Source organism: Leptonychotes weddellii, chromosome 8 (genome assembly GCF_054177405.1).
Source record: "Leptonychotes weddellii isolate Sample4059 chromosome 8, ASM5417740v2, whole genome shotgun sequence".
Lineage (NCBI taxonomy): Eukaryota > Metazoa > Chordata > Mammalia > Carnivora > Phocidae > Leptonychotes > Leptonychotes weddellii.
In genome coordinates this window covers 121,219,813-121,235,058 of record NC_138376.1, presented here as the reverse complement: position 1 = coordinate 121,235,058, position 15,246 = coordinate 121,219,813, and the positions used below count along the sequence as shown (strand labels likewise).

General features: G+C 43.5%; 1 pseudogene; it reads left to right on the top strand.

Moving 5' to 3' along the window:
* The first annotated feature begins 2,833 nt into the window (after nt 1–2,833).
* LOC102746879 (large ribosomal subunit protein uL1 pseudogene) lies at nt 2,834–13,397 on the top strand (annotated as a pseudogene).
* The last annotated feature ends 1,849 nt before the right edge of the window (nt 13,398–15,246 follow it).

Sequence of the window (15,246 nt, the reverse complement as noted above, 5' to 3'; positions counted from 1 at the left end):
CGGATAATCAACCTGGATGGGAATAAATTACACTTACTTATCAAACAAATATATCTCGAGTCTACTTTTTGACATGCTTTGAGAATAAAAAGATAATTATTATCTTGGTCTTGTCCTAAATAGGGGAGATAAACAATTACCTTAGAACATACTCGGGGCTGCCCTGAAACGTCATAGAGGGTTTGGCCAATAAAGGAGCAAGCTCAGACTTCCCCACCCAACAACATTCCCTGCAGCTCTTCCTTGTTGGCAGCCACCGACCAGGCACGGCTCCCTAATCCTCAGTCTGGCACAGCTCTGACGTGACACTGGGAACCCACCACTGTTGGGGCTACACTTCCAGAACCTTAAGTCAAATTTACCATTAGGCTACTACAATTTCTCTCAAGGGTCCCTAGAAACATAGTAACATCAGTGAAATATATGAAGAAACACCTTATTACATTTTAGAACATTGTACTTTTTATCTTCTATTTGACCATCCACCTTTTGAATGGTGTGTAATAAATATTTTTTATTACAGCCTAGTTTAGAAATTTTCTATAACTTTTAGATAAATATGTGTGTGATGATATTTCTTTAATTTTATTCCCATCAAAATCTCTTACTCGGCACCTACAGGTGCGTTTCAATACTCTCTCCTTCTACGATTATGTCATGTCGTATAATCATCTGTATGGCTTCTATCACTGATACCCTGCTATGTGGATAAGAACACTTCATAGATAGCTCCACTCTAGTTCTTCGTAAGTAACTACTTGGGAAGTAAACCTATTTGAAGTCATGTATAAGAATCAAGAATACAAAGGGAAGTCATTTGGAGAGCAAAACACCTCAATTTTCTGGAAAGATTTTAGTGACTTATCTGAGGCCCTTCTGGGTCTTTTTCACGTGTGATTAATTACTTCATAGTACACATAAACTTCTAAAATAAGACTACTCTTCAAGCACAATAAATTCCAAACAACTCATGTGCATTAATGTAGTGCGTGTGTGATTATTTTTTAAAGATTTTATTTTATTTATTTGTTTATTTATTGGGGGTGGGGGGGAGAGAAGCAAACTCCTCGCTGAGTCCAGGGCCCCATGCAGGCTCGATCCTGTGATCCCCAGATCATGACCTGAGCAAAAACCAAGAGTCGGACACTCAACCAACTGAGCCACCCAGGCGCCGCAGTGCAGATGTGATTTTTATTTTACCCTGCTTATATTCAGTTGCTTTGTCCCTAATCCATTAAGACAATCAGTGGGCACCTTTAAGGGTAAATTATTGACAGTGGCCTGATTGTTCTGGTGAGGGACAAAGGACTTGGTTATGTGCTTTCTTTCACAAGATGAAATTCACAAATTTCATTGAGAAATTTGTTTATCAGTGCGTTCCTCTAAGAACATCCAAGTTGTTAAGCATAATTTTTTTTTCCTCTCCCTAACTTAAAGGAAATGTTCACACTGTGGCGTGTTGCTGTAGGCCTTAAAATTCAATCAGCTATCCTTGGCATCTTCTCTGACCCTCAGATGTCTCCTGTCTCAAGCCGCACTTCTCTCTGGTGCTGGTGACCTGCTTTCTCAAGGACTGTGTGTGTGAAGTTTTCCCTCCCGAAGCGTAACTCACAAGGAGCAGCTGGGAAGGTGGCCTCTTGGCTCAGCCCCATTCATTCAGCAGGTAACTCCCAAGTTACCACTGTGCACCAGCCCAGTGCTAAATTCTGTGACCATCACAGCGGGATGGGTGCAGGGAAGGAAAGGGGGGACTTACCACACTGAGTGAACCTGCTGCTAGCCAAATGGTCACACTAATAAATGTATAATTGCGCAGAGATAACATGCTCCGAAGAGACAGGGTTCTAGAAGGGCAGTAGATGAAGAAGCCTGACCCAGGCAGGGCAAGTTTGGCTTGGGCTCAAAACCGCCAAGTGAGAGAAAGAAGAGAAAGGGCATCCCAGACAACAGGAGGCCAGTGGGGCAGAGAGCCGAATGGGGCAGGTGTACCAGGGGCAGCTGCAGAGGTGGGGGCCTCCATGCTGGTTCCGGCAGCCCAATTCGGCCAGGGCTGGTATTCAAGAGCAGTGCTAAGTAACTGCTGCATGTGAGCATGGGGCTGACATGACTGCATCTGGGTTGTCATGAGACCCATGGTTACTGGGAAGACTGGGTAGAGGTGGAGCCAGAGCAGACGGGAGGTAGAATGGGGGACTGTCTCAGGGGTCCAGGCTCATCTCTCAGGCTAGGAAGGCCTGACCACCTCCATTTCTTGAGGCTCTAAGTGAATTATGATACGAAGAAACACTAAGGATCCTAAAAATTTGTTTATTTTAATGTTTACGTTTTTTCAATTTATTCAGCCTCAAAAACACAATGCAATCAAGGTGTGCTTTTTTATGCTTAGAAGAACGCTAGGACTTATTTCTAATTAATTCAGGGTGCCCTACAGCTGTGTGATCTGTTAATAGATCACAAGTTTTATTTTTTATTTTTTTGAAGATTTTATTTATTTGACAGAGAGAGACACAGTGAGAGAGGGAACACAAGCAGGGGGAGTGGGAGAGGGAGAAACAGGCTTCCCGCGGAGCAGGGAGCCCGATGCGGGGCTCGATCCCAGGACCCTGGGATCATGACCCAAGCCAAAGGCAGACGCTTAACGACTGAGCCACCCAGGCGCCCCAGATCATAAGTTTTAAAACAATATGATGAAACCCTTTTCATCTAGCCACTGTATCTGTAGGAATAAATGTATAACCTTACTTGACAACACAAAAGGCTAAATTGGAGACTCTGTAAATGGCTCTCTGAGTTAGCTGTCATGATGAAGCCTAGTCCAAGTGAGAGATGAGAGATGGAGAAGTTGGATGAGGACAGGAGGGTCCATGGGGATGGCAGTAAGAGAACTGACCCCAAAGAGTCCCCCCACTTAAGAATGTGTGGATTGTTAAATGCTCAAGGGCTCTCAGCCAAGGAGATGAGTGGGAGCTGCAATCCAGCCAGAGCCTTACTTGCCACTCATTGAGTCCTGGCACAGGACTGAGTCCACTAGAGGATGGGATGTCTTTTTCCAACTTACACAAAGCATAAATGCATGCCTGCAGTGACCCTCCGTGGGGCAGATGGTGAGGAGAGGCATGGTAAGACTTGGTAACAGTTCAGATGTGTGCATGAGGTGATGGATCAGGGCCTTACCTCTCACTTCTTTCTCCTCCCCCACCCCTCCCTGGCCCAATGTATGAAGCAGTGGGAAACTCCACCTTGTGTCCCCACCATCCAGTCCCCTCCTCCTGTCCCTCTATACTACCCTAGTTTCCTCTATACCGCTCCCTGTCCCCCCCACCCCTCCACTGCTCAGATAAGCCAACTTTGCTCATCCTAGAATCTCAAGTTGAAAACAACTCAGATCCATATAGTACAAACATTTTGTGACCTGGGAGCCTTCTCTCCTATCTAAGAAATTGGTGAGATTGAGATGATCCAGGGTAAACTCTTCGAAACAAATGCACAAAGTGGGTCAAGACACCAGCCCCCGGGGGGTGCCATGCTTGTTGCCCTCAATCTGAAGGACACCTCCCAGCTGTGACTACTTGTCCCCTGGAATTATGCAGTGTGGCTCCCCTGATCCTCTCTATTTGCCAGAGGCCAGAGCCATCATTTGTAGTCCCTGAAAGAAGGCACAGGAAGAAAGCAGAATCCTAGGTTGGGAAATGCCTGGACCCAGGCAGTATTCTTGGCATTTATATGGCTTTCTGCCACCTTTCCACAGCTGCAAACCTTGGGGCAAACCACCTTGTATATCTGGGGGAAGAAAAGGAGAGGCAAGCCCTGGGGTTAGGGCAGTGTTTGGAGCACCTAGCACACCTTCCCTTCTTACTCACTTCCCTATCTAAGGATAGGGCATCAATCTAGAAAAGGGAAAACCTCAGGCAGAAATAGTTGTATTTAAATCAACAAACCAAACCACTTCTAAGCTGCTTTGAGTTTTATAGCTATGATTACTAAACATGTATTGCTTCTATCCTGGGCCCCACATAGGGACACATAGATATGGCAGAGAAGCAAGTTCCTAACCCACCATTTGTTCTCTTTACCCTTCGTAGCTAAAACATTTTTAACTGGGCACATGACCACCTGTTTAAAAAAAAAAAAGTCTACATTTCCCAGATCCCCTGGAGATAGGTGTGTGGGGTGCTTAAAGGGAGCTGTGCGGCTGGCTCAGTTACTATCGGCCTTCAGACTTGGTTGATGAGAGAGAAAAACCTCTATCTTGTTTAAAGTACTGCTGTTTTTTTGCTTTGTTTGTTTTTTTTTTTCTTTTTCTCTCTCTCTCTTTTTTTGTGAAGTAGGAAACAAAATCTAAACCCGATAGAGTGCATATGATTTCTCATATAATTCTCACAATGCTTCGAGAGTCCAGTAAACCGCACAAACCTCGATTTCATCCTGTAGAAAACAGAAAAATAACAGTACCTAATTCACTGGGCTTTGGAGGATTAAATAATCCTTGCAAAGCTCTGAGGACAGTGCCTGGAACAAGGGAAGTGTCTGATATTATTATTTTATTAAGCCCCTTATGTCCCTCTAGCTGGGTTATCAATTCCTTAAGGACAAAAAGTCCCCACCTTCAAGTTCCTCTTCTATCTTCCATCATACTCAGAACAATCCTGGACCCACCGTGGGCTCCTAGCACTTAACTGTGAAAAGAACTTTGTAGCTGAACACAAACATCCAAGTAAAATTATTCATGTGCATTTTCAAATTAATTGTTTCTTTCAATGCAGAGAACTGATGTAGCTTAAGGAACAATACCTTTATGTGGCTAGCTAGTCATTTTATTTATTTATTTATTTATTTATTTATTTATTTATTTATTTAAAGATTTTTTATTTATTTATCTGAGAGAGAGAATGGGAGACAGAGAGCATGAGAGGGGGAGGATCAGACGGAGAAGCAGACTCCCCACTGAGCAGGGAGTCTGATGCAGGACTCCATCCCGGGACTCCAGGATCATGACCTGAGCCGAAGGCAGTTGCTTAACCAACTCAGCCACCCAGGCGCCCCTAGCTAGTCATTTTAAAATAAAGAAAGGACTCTTTACTACTACTTCTTCTCCTTCCCCTTCTCCTTCTTCTCCTTCTTCTTCCTCTTCTTCTTTTCTTCTTTTCTTCTAATTTGCTTCAAAGGTGTAGGAAATTTTTCTTAAAAGGTCAGGTCGACCTATTATAGTAATATAAATTGTAGGCTATATTCAGAGGGCTACCACTCTGAGAAACTGATTTCCCAACTTCCTCTCTAGGTAAGACTTCATTATCCTTGCAGGCTAAAGGGGTATCACATGAGCATGAGGTTCGTAACTGGAGAGAGTTGCCTTGAATATGTTTAACGCTTGAGCCCATCACAGTAAGTCTCAGTCTGTACTAGTTTAGCGTGGCACTTGTTTATAAACAACATGATTATTAGCGCCGATTCCGTGAGATTGGTTTCTCACTGACCTCAACAGAAACAATGCAAATATTCACCCTTTTTTAAAGCATAGTAAAACGCCTGTGGTTTTTGAAGCCAGACCAAAAACACATGTAGAAAAGCCCATGGATTATTTTAAGTGAACTTATTTTTTTAATCTCATTAACTTTGCACCATATGCTGTTTATTTTTTATATCCTGCATAGGCTGAAAAATGAAAATAGAGCAGGCCACTTTGCTTCATTTGGGGCACATCATTACGAGGATGACATACACAAACTGGGAAGTTCAGAGAAAAACAAAGACAATTAAGAGGACTTTTTAAGATGACTTAAAAGATTTTTAAAGCTCTATGTGTTCCTTAACTAAGCAACCCAGGAGGCAAGCAGGAAAACTGCTTCCCACCACATGAAAAGAGTGTTACCTCTGGCAGCTTCCTAATCTGGAGAAAGAAGCTGGATTCACATCCCAGTTCCACATTTATGGGCTGTGCAAGTTTTGGCAATTAACTTTTTGGTTAGCAGAATATACATGAAACACTAAATATCTACCTTACATGTTTTTATTTTTGGGAGTGGGGGTTGGGTAAGAGTTAAATGAGAATGTATATATATGTAAAGTATTTGACATATTGCCTGGAATTAAAGAGGTAAGTAGAGTGTGTGTGTGTGTGTGTTTAATTTCTAAATAGAATAGGTATCTGTCATGTGATTTTAGGAAAAACCAGGTATACTCCACTCAATCCCAAACATTTCTTCTGCTACTGAACATTTCTCCATTAAATATTTATGGATTTATTCCTTTCTTTAAAGGTTCTGAACCCTATCAAAATACAAATATGCTTCTATTGCGTAATACCTGAAGCTTTTATCGGTCATTCACACCATATTATGAATATATTTTGGATCCATTCCTGAAGGCCTGCTTTGATGCAGAAGAAGGGGAGGGGAGAAAGAGGCGAACAGGACAAGAGAGAGGATGAGCTGATGCAGGACCAAGTGCTGTGAATGGGAAGCCTGCGAGGTTGGGGAATAACTGTTCACTGCACAGTACCCCCTCATACACAGCCCCACCTATTCACAAGCTAAACATATGGAAAGGAAAACACACCTACACATTGAAAGGGTTTTCTCTCCATCCTGACAGTTCAGGCTTCTGGGTCCTCAACCCATTTCCTACAGGCTGGAATCCCAGGATTTGTCATCACCAGCCCTGTTACATTTGATCCTTGGTAGATGAAACTAGGCAGGGACTAGGTGAGGAAGAGGGAGGGGTATGCAGGCTGGGGGTGCTTTTCCAGCCCAGTCATTCCATGATTCTGTGGCTAGATAAGACAGTGGTGGTGAGAAGCATTTTTACTTTGGAGGTGATAATGAAGCACAGAGAAGCTCTCCACTACCAAAGAATGCTGGTATTAAGGCTGGAGGGAGGGGAGACATGAAGGGGGCTGCTGGCCTCCAGAACCCCCACCCTGCCTGTGGGGCTCTGTGGGACCCTTTGGTTGCAATGACAGGGAATGGGGGGTGCACCGGGTTGAGAATGTGCCTCATCCAGGGTGGTTGCAGTGAAGAAGGGGATAAAGAAGAAAGAAACTGGGGTGGAAGAAAAAGAGGCAGGAGAACAATAGGGACACTTCTAGAGACAGCCAGACATACTGTTACTAGAAACCTTGTTCGGTCTAGAAAAAAACAGTGTTGCAAATTGTAATTTATCCTTTGACACACTGATCCTTAACTAGGCTAGACCATCTTAACTCACGTGAGATAATTCATGGAAGTCAGAAAAATTTTAGGTTCAAGGTTAAAACTTTAGAATGACCTTCCTTGCTGACCTTCCATGGATAAACTCGCTGGACAGTTGATCTGCCTGCCTCCATTTTATTTCATAATTCCTGCCACATTCTGTTTTTTAACGTCACCTGGTCACTGGAAAAGGTCACCAAGATTTCTAATGACCTTTTTTCTTCTAGGAAATCCCATGAGTTTTTTCTTGGCTTTCCTCTGCTTCAGTCTTTTGGAAATACATACTGAAATCTGAAGCCTGTGATTGTCATTCTACACCCATTTATTGGTGCCAGGGTGAGAGGTCTATTTAGATTAGCTAAGCTCTTCTAATTACCAAGCAGGAACGAAAAAGCCTCAGGGGTGTGGCTGGGATGGGAGGTTCACGGACACAAGACGGCGGAGTCTTTGACCCCAAAGCAGCACATTTGGGCAGAGACTCCAACTTCCTTCTCTACAAAAGGAGGCAAGCGAACCAGTGAATGGCTACTCTGATGGCTCTTCAAATCTCAAAATTAGCTTCCTCTTCCTCTGACTTCCCTAAGACCATTCTAGCCTGAAGCTTCTCCATGTTCTTTCTCCTTCACCAGGTTCCCCTCCTCCTAGCCACCAGCCCCCGACCCCTGAGGGTGCTCCTGTTCCTCGTCAGCACCCACTTCCTGTGGCCAGCCAGTTCATCATGGTGACCCTAGAGACAGCTCTGCCTGGTCACAATGGCGTCCTCTCTGCCCTGACCCATGTTTGCTGGTTCCCCTCGCTGTGCCTTTGTGCAGCCATTCCTTGAACATCCAGCCACTTCCTCCAGAGTCTGGCCCCCTCCATGTCTCATCCCTGGCCCCACCGGGCTCTTTCTCGTTCCTTTCTGCCTTTGCATTTGCTACTTTCTGTGCTCTTTCCCACTGCTTCGTCAAAAGCTACTGTCTTTTAAAATTCAGTTCATTGTCACTCCCTTTGTAAAGCCTTCCTGGCCCCGGTTTTCACATACATAGGGGAATAATCACCTCTTGAGCTATGAAACCGATTCGTGGACATCACTCCTTCAGCCCTTAGTATGTTGTAAATGTGTGTGAAGGTTCATGTCTCCACCTCTAGATTGAGTGCTCCAGAAGGGCACCCCACAGTTCTGTATATCCAGGGCCCAACATAGGTCCTGGTCCTCCATTAGCATTAGTCAAATGAATGAATCACCTCTGCAACCAGTCAGAGTGATGACAGGGTAACGTCCCCGTCCCCTGAAGATGGATCCATTAGAGCTCCTCTGATGCTTCCTGAACAACCACAAAGTCCCTCTGCATGAAAATGTGTCCTTAGTAATCAATCCATTATTCCAAGGAAATCAAGCAGAATCCTTCACATGACAGGACATGGGCCACGATTTCAGAAGATCACCTGATAAAACCAACCATATTGTTGCAAAGCAAGCACCAGCCACTCTGTTCATCTGAATGCACTTCGTGGTGGTTGGTACAGAAATGAGGAATGAGTGAGACAGCCTCCCTCCTGCAACAGGCACTGCATTAACATTCTGCTCTTGGAGATAGAGAACAGCCCTCAGCATGACCTCCTCAGGATCCCTACTTAACAAATGGGGAATTTTGCCTTTAGACGTGATAAAAGAAAAGTTCTCCACTCCGTGTAACGAGACTCAAAGACTTAGCACCAGTGATCATGGGTGCTTCAGTGATTTTCAGCTATCAGTGTGGGGGAAGATTCTGGAACGACATGGGGGAAATAAGATTTTTGTGGAGAGGAACATCCATATAACTAAACTAGCATGAGAAAAGACTTTGTGGCCACCCTACAGACTTACAATTCTTTTTAAGATGCTCTAACTAAAATACACTGTTGCCAAATCTTTCTCACTACACTTTCAAAGAGCTTGAGATTATTAAAATTATTAGATAGTTATTCACTATTTCTTTGTATTCCCCCCAAAAATTAGCACAACTGATCTAAAACTAGGCTAATCACTTCTGAGTTGAGATGTATTTTCCAGATACTTTGGTTTAGCTTCTCTCTCTCTCTTTTTTTTTTTTCATTCAAGAGCAAGATACTAACTCTTAGGTGGCCTGCAATCTTGGCATTGTGTTATTCTGTCAGGATCCGATTTAATGTCTTTGTTTTGAACAGTTTTAAATTTACAAATTTTTGAATATACGTATATATGTTCCATTTTCTCAGAAATGTGTTCATTTGGTTTCTGGCAGCCTCCATATGAAACTTCCACAGTGAAAGTAGCTAAAAGTTGAGCAGCAGGCGCCTCGGAGGGAACAGGAACATTCTCTCCAGCAAGGCAAGAGCTCCAGCACACCCAGGACTGTGTTGTCATTCGTTCTAGCTGTGAGCATCAAGAATGTCCTCTACATTCATAAGAACACTTCATGCTTCTCCAGTGGTTAACTCAAAGCCGTTTTTAATGATCTGAGTACACATGAAAAAGATGTGTCCTTCTATATCAACACTTACGGAAAACCAAATTTACTGAAAATAGCCTGAGCCACTCCTCCACAGACTTGAGGCACTCTGGCTGGGCGCTTGTGCTTATTCTTGCTCTGAATCTGCTAGCTGTACTTCATGCAAGTCTTTAAAAATTCTTTCCGTGGCATGCTACGTGTCATAGGCAGTATTTGTGAGGCGGTGGCTAGCGGGTGGCTGACGGTCAGGGGGTGGGCAGGGAGATGTTCAGTCAAGGCCAGGAGGTCAGCCCCTTGTTGTGGGGGCGAGGTACCCAGCACGGGTCAGTGTGCAGAAGCTGGAGGGTGCCCGGGAGCCAGGATGTCAGTCAGGATTCTAAATTCTTCATCTTACCTCCACCAGCCAGTTTAATTCAGTATATCCAGAATGCTTCAGGTTTTGGAATACATAACCAAGCCTATACAACTAAACTCAAACTATTTGGGCCTATGGTGTTTAAAGGAAAAAAAGAAGGAAGGATGAAGGAACACTACAAATAATGAAGCATTCCTTAGTGGGGGCTTCTATAAAAGTACAATTCACCCTTCATTGGTCATCAAAATTACAACCTTCCCACCAGCTTGGTAACAATCTAAAAGTCTGACAATGTGCTCTGCTGGTGAGACTGGGCAGGAACAGGCATTCTCATATATTGCTAGGGTTCGCAAAAAATGGAAGTTCTTTTGGAAATATTTGATAATAATGAACAAAATCATCCATGAACTTACCCTTTGACCAGCCACTGTACTTCTAAGCATCTATGCTTGGTAAAAGTACAGATGCCACCCACCCAGGATCATGCCTTGTGACGTTGTTTGTAAGAGCAAACGATTAGAAACAACCCAAGAGTTCAGCAGGAATATGGCCTTTGTTCAAAATAACTCGGTACTTCCGCACAGCAGAGTACCATGCAGCCATAAAAGAAGACAAAGATTTCCACCTTTTGGTGTAGAGAAATCTACAAGACATATTGTCAAGTAAAAAAAAAAAAACCAAAAAACCCAAGATGTATATAGTTATGTGCTCTCTTTTGTATAACAGGCAGGGGGGAGTAAGAATATGTTGTTTATATCTGTGAAAAGAAACACTGAAAGGATAACTACTTATCTATTGGGGGTGGTTTTCTGTAGGGAGTGGAGGAGGGCAGAATGGAGAGGACAGTGGAAGCAAGACTTCCTGTGTATACCTTTCCATATAGTTTTGATTTTTGATTCAAAAGTGTATGTTCAAAAATGAATAAAACGAAAGCTGAAAAAATTCCATTCATCTTCCCCAGCAGGTGTAGCTCCCGCTGGCTCAAGGACCAATCATCAGCTAATTGGGGTGGGGTGGGGTGGAGGTGATAGATTTCAAGAGCTATGGCCAGATGCTTTAGATGGAACAAGCAATTCTCCTTTGCGGCTGTCCTCCAGGTCTATCCTGGGCCTTGTGGCTGAGATCAGTCTGCATGTTTCCCACCACATGCTAACCACATGCTTGTCTTGTTTTCCTGGGATTGGGTGTGAGCCACTGAATCCTGCCTATTGTCCTATCCTTCTGAGTTGGGGGCTCCACTTTGCTCCCATCACTAAAGCAGTTCTATCCTTCCACCCTCCCTTGGCACTGGAGTCTGGTCTCTCAACTCTTGGCTGACTGCTGTGGCCTTGGGACCCACTGACAACTGTATTTGATGCTGCCTGTCTGTCTGGATTGTCAAATAGGACTTTCCTTCTCATTGAACAGCCCCTGACACCTGACACCCACCACCTCCCGGAAATACTAGAGGAACTATAAAAATCTAAATTCTAAAGTTTCTAACTAGTCCACATTTTAGCAAAGGCCTGTGGCGACCAGCCATGTTCTCTGGAGCCTGGGTGAAGCCCAAACTGCTGCACCTCTCCTAATTTTCCAGGCTGAATTTGGTTCTGTAGCTTCTGCCCAAGTCAGCAGATGGGTCACATTCCAGGGCAGGACACTGCCAGGCTGTTCTAGTCCAGTGTAGTTAGGCCTTCCATGAACACCTAAACCACCACAAAGGAGCCACTTCCTTCCTTCTCCCAGCTCAGGACTACCAATAATTTGGAATGGGAAGGGCGCCTGGGTGGCTCAGTTGGTTAAGCGACTGCCTTCGGCTCAGGTCATGGTCCCGGAGTCCTGGGATCGAGTCCCACATCGGGCTCCCGGCTCAGCGGGGAGCCTGTTTCTCCCTCTGACCCTCTCCCCTCTCATGCTGTTTCTCTCTCTCTCAAATAAATAAATAAATAAAATCTTTAAAAAAAATTTGGAATGGGAAATGCTAGATTTACAAAGAAACATTATTTATAGTTGGTTAGACTTTATTAGGTGCCATTCTTTTTTCCATTTCTTTCCTTCTTTCCTTTTACGAGAAAAACTAAAAAAAAAACAAAAAACAAAAAACTAAGGTCTGAAGAAAGTTATAACATTTGCAAAAGAGATGTTTACATTCCACTGAAAGTCCATTTGGAGAAATAGTCTTACACATTCTGTTACACTGGCAATCTTTTGTTCTATACAGAATTTAATTTTTATTTTTTAAGATTTTATTTTTTTTAAGATTTTGTTTATTTATTTGTCAGAGAGAGAGCACAAGCAGGGGGAGCGGCAGGCAGAGGGAGAAGCAGGCTCCCCGCTGAGACTCAATCCCAGGACCCTGGGATCATGACCTGAGCCGAAGGCAGACGTTAACCGACCGAGCCACCCAGTGGTCCCTAAAGATTTTATTTTATTTTATTTTATTTAAGATTTTTTATTTATTTATTTGAGAGAGAGAATGAGAGAGAGCACATGAGAGGGGGGAGGGTCAGAGGGAGAAGCAGACTCCCTGCCGAGCAGGGAGCCCGATGCGGGACGCGATCCAGGGACTCCAGGATCTTGACCTGAGCCGAAGGCAGTCGCTTAACCAACTGAGCCACCCAGGTGCCCCTAAAGATTTTATTTTTAAAGTAATCTGTACACCCAATGCAGGGCTTGAACCCACAACCCCGAGATTAAGAGTCACATGCTCGTCTTTTCGGGTTACTGCAGCGCGAAGAACCAAGAGCAGCAAAGTCTCCCGCGACACCTGTAGGAGGCGGGGCAGGAAGTCCTGCCGGGAACCAGCGCGAGCACCGGACGTTTTTGGAGACGGTGGAGCTGCAGATCAGCCTGAAGAACTATGACCCTCAGAAGGACAAACGCTTCTCGGGCACCGTCAGGCTCAAGTTCGCTCCCTGCCCCAAGTTCTCCGTACGTGTTTTGGGGCATCAGCAGCACTGTGATAATGCCAAGGCAGTGGATATTCCCCACATGGACACTGAGGCACTGAAGAAACTCAACAAGAATAAGAAATGAGTCAAGAAGCTGGCCAAGAAGTATGATGCCTTTTTGGCTTCAGAATCTCTGATCAAGCCGATCCCAAGAATCCTGGGCCCAGGCCTGAATAAGGTTGCCGAGTTCCCTTCCTTGCTGACCCACAATGAGAACATGGTGGCCAAAGTGGATGAAGTGAAGTCCACCATCAAATTCCAGATGAAGAAGGTGCTGTGTCTGGCAGTGGCCGTTGGCCATGTGAAGATGACAGATGACGAGCTTGTGTACAACATCCACTTAGCAGTCAATTTCCTGGTGTCCTTGATCAAGAATTGGCAGAACGTCCAGGCTTTATACATCAAGAGCACCATGGGCAAGCCCCAGCGCCTGTACCTTGCAAGGCACAATTCAATAAATCCTAGTGCTTAAAAAAAAAAAAGAGTCGCATGCTCTACCAACTGAGCCAGCCAGGCACCTCCAGAATTTGTTTTTGAATAAAATTTATTGTAAAGGTTTTCTGAAGGAAGCAGGGGCCATGAGGGAAATATTCAGGTAATATACTAGGTGATCTTTTTATGTGACATTTGTGGGGAATAATTTAGATTTTTTTAAAACCTTCAAATTAAAAATATTTCAATGCATCCATATGGGCAAATCATTTAGACAAAAACATTATTGGAGCCTAAATAATTTAGAATAATCATTTGAATAGGTACAAAATTAAAAGTAAATACATTCATCGAAAAAGAAAATCAAAAGTCATCAGGCACAGACCCCCCCACCTGCCACCAGTCTCCCTCAAACATACACACATATCATTAGGAAACTGAAACCACAGACATTTCAAAAGTTATCAGTCCAACAATCTCAAGGATACCTGAACTTAATAGTAACTAGTAAATACAAGGATTGAAGAGCTGAAATGGGAGTGGAAAATAGCTTCCTATTCAGAAGCATAAAACAACTAACATTTGTTTATTATAGAACACAGGGCCTTCCCTGATACCATTTGTTGTTCCATTTATTGCATTTACTTGAAGGAATAAAAGAGCATTAAAAATATTCAAACTTTAGGGGCATCTGGCTGGTTTAGTCAGTGGAGCATGTGACTCTTGATCTTGGGGTTGTGAGTTTGAGCCTCACATTGAATGTAGAGATTACTTAAAAATAAAATCTTTAAAAAATATATTCAAGGGGCGCCTGGATGGCTCAGTTGGTTAAGCATCTGACTCTTGATTTCGGCTCAGGTCATGATCTCAGGGTCGTGAGATTGAGCCGCACGTCGGGGTCTGTGCTCAGTGCAGAGTCTGCTTCAGATTCTCTCTCTCCTCCTTCCCCTCCCCCCACTCATGCTCTCTCTTCTCTCTAAATAAATAAAATCTTGAAAAAAATGAATTAAAAATATTCAAGCTTTAGACTAATTTAAATTTGTTTTCCTCATTTAATCTGAATTGGTGATGCATTCTAACGTCAAATATACAATAGTTTTAGAACTTGGTGTGACTTCTCCATCTGCTTAACATAGGTAGTTGAGAGTAAAATAATTTTTGAACTCTACAGTAATATGATACCCCAACCCAATTTTCATTTCAATACTGAAATCACTTTATAATATTTTCAAATAATAAATGTATTACATAGTCATTGTATGAAGTCCAGGCAATAAAAGTAAGGCTTTACTAGAAAATCAAAATCACCTATAATTCCATTCAATGGAGAATATTTATTTAAATGTGGATGTAGGGGTACCTGGTGGCACAGTCAGTTAAACACCTGACTCTTGGTTTCTGCTCGGGCTATGATCTCGATTGTGAGACTGAGCCCTGTGTCAGGCTCCACACTTAGCGCAGAGTCTGCTTAGGACTCTTTCTCTCTTTCTCTCTACCCCTCCCCCCACCTCTACAATAAATAAAATCTTTTTTTTATTTTTTATTTTTATTTTTTTAAAGATTTTATTTATTTATTTGACAGAGAGAGAGAGAGAGCACAGATAGGCAGAGCAGCAGGCAGAGGGAGAAGCAGGCTCTCCACTGAGCAGAGAGCCCGACATAGGGCTTGATCCCAGGACCCTGGGACCATGACCCAAGCCGAAGGCAGACACTTAACCGACTGAGCCACTCAGGTGTCCCTAAAATCTTTTTTTTAAATGTGATGTAAATTTGGGTGTAAATCAAGACTTCTTCTACCACTTCTGGTTCTTGCAACATGAAGGGCTGATGTGGACACTCTCTTGGCTAAGATATAATAAACAAAATAAATTACTGCCACACAGATAAAT